Raw genomic sequence first — 6,737 nt, 5'->3', positions numbered from 1 at the left:
TTTTTGTGTGTTTGTATTTTTTGTCGTGTGTGTGTGATTGGTCGTGTGTTTGGTGTGTTAAGTTTTGTGTGTGTGTGTGTGTGTGTGTAAGTTTTTGTGTGTATGTAAGTTTTTGTGCGCTTGTAAGTTTTCGTGTGCATGTGTAAGTTTTTGTGTGCTTCCCAAATCATAATTTTCTGAAAGGACACACCTATGAAAGGCTAAGAAATTTAGCTCAGAAAAGTCAAAAATATCAAATTAACCATCCCAAATGATATGTTTCAGTCAACACATACCTACAAATTTCTAAGAAATCCGCATCAGAAAATTCAAAAAATTTTAGCCCACACACCCCCAAATCGTAGGGTTTAGACCTCACACACCTACTAAAGACTAAGAAATCTGGTTATGACCAGTCGGAAATAGCAAAGAACACATCCCACATCATTGGTGTCAGACAGCACTCACCAAAGAAAGGCTAAGAAACCTAGCTCAGAAAAGTCAAAAATAGCAAAGTAGTCATCCCAAACTATATGTTTCATACAACAAACACCTATTAAAGGTTAAGAAATCCAGCTCAGAAAGGTCAAAAGTAGCAATCCATCCACCCCAAATCATATGTTTCAGACACTACACACATATGAATGACTAATAAATCCAAATCAGAAAATCCTGAAATAGCAATCACACACACCCCAAATCATATGTTTCAGACACCACACACCTACGAAAGACTAAGAAATCCGGTTATGAAAAGTCGGAAATAGCAAATTACACATCCCAAACTATTGGTTTCAGACAACAAACACCTATGAAAGGCTCAGAAATCCAGCTCAGAAAAGTCAAAAGTAGCAATCCATCCACCCCAAATCATAGGTTTCATACAAAACACACCTATGAAAGACTAAGAAATCCAGCTCAGAAAAGTCAAAAATAGCAAACTACAAATCCCAAATCATCGGTTTCAGTCAACACACACTAACGAAAGACTAAGAAACCTAGCTCATAAAAGTCAAAAATAGCAAACTATTCATCCCAGACTATTGGTTTCAGTCATCATTCACCTACGAAATACTAGAAAACCTTAGCTCAGAAAAGTCTGAAATAGCAAACTATACATCCCAAATCATAATTTTCTGACAACGTATACCTATGAAAGGCTATGAAATCTAGCTTAGAAAAGTCAAAAATAACAAATTAACCATCCCAAATCATAGGTTTCAGTCAACACACACCTACGAATGGCTATGAAATCCTGCTCAGAAAAGTCAAAGAATATCAACCCACACACCCCCAAATCATAGGTTTCAGACATCACACACCTACGAAAGACTAATAAATCCGGTTATGAAAAGTCAGAAATAGCAAATTACATATCCCAAATCATAGGTTTCAGACACCACTCACCTATGAACGGCTAAGAAACCTAGCTGAGAAAAGTCAAAAATAGCAAACTAGTCATCCCAAACTATATGTTTCAGACAACAAACACATATGAATGTCCAAGACAAACTGCTATGAAAGGTCAAAGTATAAATCCACCCAAACCCACAAATATTTATCATGAAATACACCAAGTTGAAAGACTATGAACTAATACAAAGTTCAGCATTAAATATAAATCAACAACATTACACTTACATAATTTCGGAAACCACTTACTTATGACAAGCAAAGGCAAGCGGTTATGAAAAGACGGAAATAGCAAATTACACATCCCAAACTATTGGTTTCAGACAACAAACACCTATGAAAGGCTAAGAAATCCAGCTCAGAAAAGTCAAAAGTAGCAAACTACCCATCCCAAATCATAGGTTTCAGACAACACACACCTATGAAAGACTAAGAAATCCAGCTCAGAACAGTCAAAAATAGCAAACTACATATCCCACATCATCGGTTTCAGTCAACACACACCAACGAAAGACTAAGAAACCTAGCTCAGAAACGTCAAAAATAGCAAACTAGTCATCCCAAACTATTGGTTTCAGACAACATTCACCTACGAAATACTAGAAAACCTTAGCTCAGAAAAGCCTGAAATAGCAAACTATACATCCCAAATCATAATTTTCTGACAACGCATACATATGAAAGGCTAAGAAATCCAGCTCAGAAAAGTCAAAAATAGCAAATTAACACATCCCAAATCATAGGTTTCAGTCAACACACACCTACGAATGGCTATGAAATCCTGCTCAGAAAAGTCAAAAAATATCAGCCCACACACCCCCAAATCATAGGTTTCAGACATCACGCACCTACGAAAGACTAAGAAATCCGGTTGTGAAAAGTCAGAAATAGCAAATTACATATCCCAAATCATAGGTTTCAGACAACACTCACCTATGAACGGCTAAGAAACCTAGCTCAGAAAAGTCAAAAATAGCAAACTAGTCCTCCCAAACTATATATTTCAGACAACAAACACCTATGAAAGGTTAAAAAATCCAGCTCAGAAAAGTCCAGCCCAAATCATAGGTTTCAGACACCACATCCCTACGAAAGTCTAAGAAATCCAACTCAGAAAGGTCTGAAATAGCAAACTACACACCCCAAATCATAGGTTTCAGACACCACACACCTACGAAAGACTAAGAAATCCGGTTATGAAAAGTCGGAAATAGCAAATTATACATCCCAAACTATTTGTTTCAGACAACAAACACCTATGAAAGGCTAAGAAATCCAGCTCAGAAAAGTCAAAAGTAGCAATCCACCCACCCCAAATCATAGGTTTCATAGAACACACACCTATGAAAGACTAAGAAATCCAACTCAGAAAAGTCCAAAATATAAAACTACAAATCCCAAATCATCGGGTTCAGTCAACACACACCAACGAAAGACTAAGAAACCTAGCTCGGAAAAGTCAAAAATAGCAAACTATTCATCCCAGACTATTGGTTTCAGTCATCATTCACCTACGAAATACTAGAAAACCTTAGCTCAGAAAAGTCTGAAATAGCAAACTATACATCCCAAATCATAATTTGCTGACAACGCATACCTATGAAAGTATAAGAAATCCAGCTCAGAAAAGTCGAAAATAGCAAACCACACAGCCCAAATCATAGGTTTCAGACCCCACACACCTATGAAAGACTAAGAAATCTAACTCAGAAAAGTCAAAAATAGCTAACTACATATCCCAACTCATCAGTTTCACTCAACACACCCAACGTAAAGTCCAAAAAACCTAGCTCCTAAAAGCCTGAAATAGCAAACTACTCATCCCAAACTACTGGTTTCAGACAACATTCACCTAGGAAATACTAGGAAACCTTAGCTCAGAAAAGCCTGAAGTAGCAAACTACACATCCCAAATCATAGGTTTCAGACAACACACATCAACGAAAGACGGGTGCTCTGGGAGAGCCTTTGAGGGTCTGTGGGTCCCTGGAGGGTGGGTGGTCATTGGGGAGCTGGGGGGGACCTTGGGGGACGGGGGGTTGGGCTCTAGAGGGCCGGGGAGGGCATTGGGGGGTCGGGGGGGGCCTTTGGGGCGCCGGGAGGGCCTTTGGGTGCCTGGGGGACATTTGGGGACCGGTGGAGGGCCTTTGGGCCCCCGTTGGTCCTTTGGGAGCTGGCTGGGCCTTTGGGGGGCCCGGGGATGGCTTTTGGGGGTCTGGGTGGGCCTTTGGGGCGCCGGTGACCCTTTGGGAGCTTGGGGGGCCTTTGAGTGTCCGGGGGGCAGTTGGGGGCCTGGGGGACATTTGGGGACCGGTGGAGGGCCTTTGGGAGCTTGGGGGGCCTTTGAGGACCGGGGGCTTCCTTCGGGGTTGGGGTAGGAGGATTGGAACCTTTTGGGGTTGGGTTAGAGGACCTCACAACACTGTTCAAATGAAACTTGTGTATTATAACGACGACAGAGTTTCACCATTAAATTCTCTTCTAAAATCTCTTCAAAATCTTCTTTTAAAATGTCTCTATCTGTTTCGCCAAAATAGTTCCATAACCTGTCTAAAACAGTTTCGCCCAAATAATCCCTAAACGCAAATTCAGCGTGTTCCTTTGTTATTGGCATCTCTGCGCTAACGCGTTTCAATTAATATGAAACCTTTTCGCGCGCTAAAACAATTCATCGCTAAGATGTTTCTTGCCTAATTGTTTCCATGTCCTTTGGTTATTAATATCCTTTGGAGTTCGACCAGTAGAACTGTTCCAGAGGCAAAGACATTAATGATTTGGATCTATTCCTGGAGAAATGTTTCTAGGCGAAAATTTTTAAAGTCTGACAGATGATGTCATTGATTGATTGATCTGTCAAGAAAGGGGAAATTAATTTGTTGTTTCTAAGGGGAATTATTGATTCACGATAGGTGAATTGAGGTCGACAGCACAGGTGTTCCAAGGTTGATGTTGTTGTTGTTGTAAGTGCACGCTCTCAGCGAACTTTATGTGAATCAAGTTCACAGGTGCTACTCGTGACAGGACCACGTGGTTTATGGTTTTCCAAGTGAGAAAGTTCCTGTTTTTTCAAGTGAGAAAATTCCTGTTTTTTCAAATTCTCACTGACAAAAACCATAAAACATCCATAATTTGATGTTGACATCCATAAATGTGACAAAGTTCCTGTTTTTTCATTCTCACTGAGAAAACCATAAAACAGACATGAATTGCTGTTGACATCCATAAATGTGAGAAAGTTCCTGTTTTTCATATTCTCACTTACAAAAACCATAAAACATCCATAATTTTATGTTGACATCCGAGAAAAACATCAAACAAATCGAAAAACACACATAACCATACAAGAAAACAACCATAAATGTGAGAAAATTCATGGTTTTTCAAGTGAGAAAATTCCTGTTTTTTCATTCTCACTGAGAAAACCATAAGCCACGTGGTTCTGTCACGACTGGCACCCCCATCTCTACTGACAAAGGTTCCAGGGGTGCTAAGGGGACCCCCCCCCCCCGCCCTTCAATATTTTCTGGTGTTTTCAATCTGTTTAAATTTTTTTTAATTTTGTCAATTTTTGGTACCCTGGCCAAATAGGCCCCCACCCAAGATCCTTCTTAGCTAGTTGGTTTGATTCTGCTTCTTTATTATTTTTTTTTTTTGTCGAGATAGCAAATACCTAGTGACACTATTTTTTATTTGGTTCCCATAATTGTTAGGACATTGTTGAGTTTCCCTGAGAATATTAAGCTAGAATAATAGAAACTGAACAAAAGAATGTTCAGCTTTTCTGGCATAGTAAAAAAAAACTGGACTGAATATCCGGGATACAAAATTTGAGACACACTTAGTGAAATAAAAAGCTTGAGCCAAATTTTGGAAACAAAACTTTGCACTTCAAATATAAAATTTGTTTTTTCATTATTATTTTAACTTTGGAATAGATTTTTAAAGTTGAAGTACCAAAAACTTGCCTGGAAACCTTCAAATGAAAAAATCAGGGATCAAAATAGGGTCTATTCCTCTATTTCTTAACTGACTAGCTATCCAGTTTTTTTTTGTTTTGTTTTTTGTGCTCAGGTCCAAATCGTTAAATGGTATGGTCAATATTGCCCTGAGGGCTTAATATGGGTATATTTGTAATCGTCGTATTTTGCATGACTGTGAATTTAGTTAGATCGACCAAAAAAGGAGGCGTCAATGAGGTAATACATTTTTTGGGCCTATGTAGTACTTTTTAATCTTTCAAATAATTTTTGTAGGCCAAGCACCATTCAGAGGAACCTATTCATTTCTGGACTATTCGTAATCAGCAGTTTCAACAAGACTATAAAAAGCTTACCGGATTTTATAAAACCGTGCCTAAGGAAGTTTTCGTTATGTACGAAATCAAACTGGTTGCATTCAACTGCTTGATTATTACTATTCTAAAGAGTAATATTTGATTATAAATGAGAAGTACTAGGATTCCACAAACTTAAGGGACTTCTTCTATAAACCGACGAATCGTTTGGATGAAGACAAAGCTGCTCATCCTTTCCGACAGGTGGCAACAACAATTCTAAACACGGAACGAAAAATCTTGTCAAAACTAAGATAAGCCTGCACAATTCAAGCATCGATAGAAATGGGTCAGTTTTATTTAGTATATCTTTACCGCGTTTGTTACTAAATTTCCATTTTTCAGTTTTCATGGTCATTTTCACTTGATTTGAGAAAATTGGCTCCAATGTTTCCCCCCTCTCCCCAGGATATTGACGAAATTACGCCGCCACTGTGGCAGATTAACTTTTTTTGGGATACATTTATTATTTTGGTATAAAACTTTTAGGTATCCTGTCTTATCTCACGAGTCATTTGGATTAAAAACTGGGTTTAGTCAATTTGTATGAAAATATTCTATACTTACTATAAACTCTAGTCCTATTCAAGTCTATTTTTATGAAATACAACAAGTTTTCGGGAAACTAAAAAAAGTATCCATGGGAAATTTAAAAAAAATGGATATTTTCACTGAGTTTTGGGGAAATGCATCATTTTAGGAAATAATAAAAACTGGCATGTAAGCTCTTTAGAATTACCTCAGGTTTCTGGTATGTTTTCAGCATGTCTCCTGTATTTTTCTGGTGTCAAAACTTTGACGCAAATACATTCTTAGACCACACTGGCTATACATGACAAACGAAACTCAGAGAAGAGAAAAAGTAACAAAATGAAAAATAAAATCAAAAAGGGTGAAAAAACGAGGATTTTGTCAGCCAGCGAACCATGAAGATGACAAAATATAAGCAAATATTTCGACAAGGACCTCCGCCAAGTCGTCCTCAGTGCTAAACAAAAACAAAAAAGATAAG

At 38.3% G+C, this 6,737-nt stretch overlaps 1 long non-coding RNA gene across 1 annotated transcript in view; it reads left to right on the top strand.

The window, feature by feature from the left end:
- The first annotated feature begins 5,891 nt into the window (after positions 1-5,891).
- LOC148944128 (uncharacterized) overlaps positions 5,892-6,737 on the top strand; it is a 60,172-nt gene continuing 59,326 nt past the window's right edge. The window contains exon 1 of the long non-coding RNA XR_016142830.1: positions 5,892-6,014. This is a non-coding gene — a long non-coding RNA (uncharacterized LOC148944128). The remainder of the gene's footprint in view (positions 6,015-6,737) is intronic.

Source organism: Artemia sp. Qi Xiang Cuo, chromosome 14 (genome assembly GCF_049724085.1).
Source record: "Artemia sp. Qi Xiang Cuo chromosome 14, ASM4972408v1, whole genome shotgun sequence".
NCBI classification, from domain to species: Eukaryota; Metazoa; Arthropoda; class Branchiopoda; order Anostraca; family Artemiidae; genus Artemia; species Artemia sp. Qi Xiang Cuo.
The sequence above is the reverse complement of the archived record's forward strand: the minus strand, read 5'-3'. Positions and strand labels throughout refer to the sequence as shown.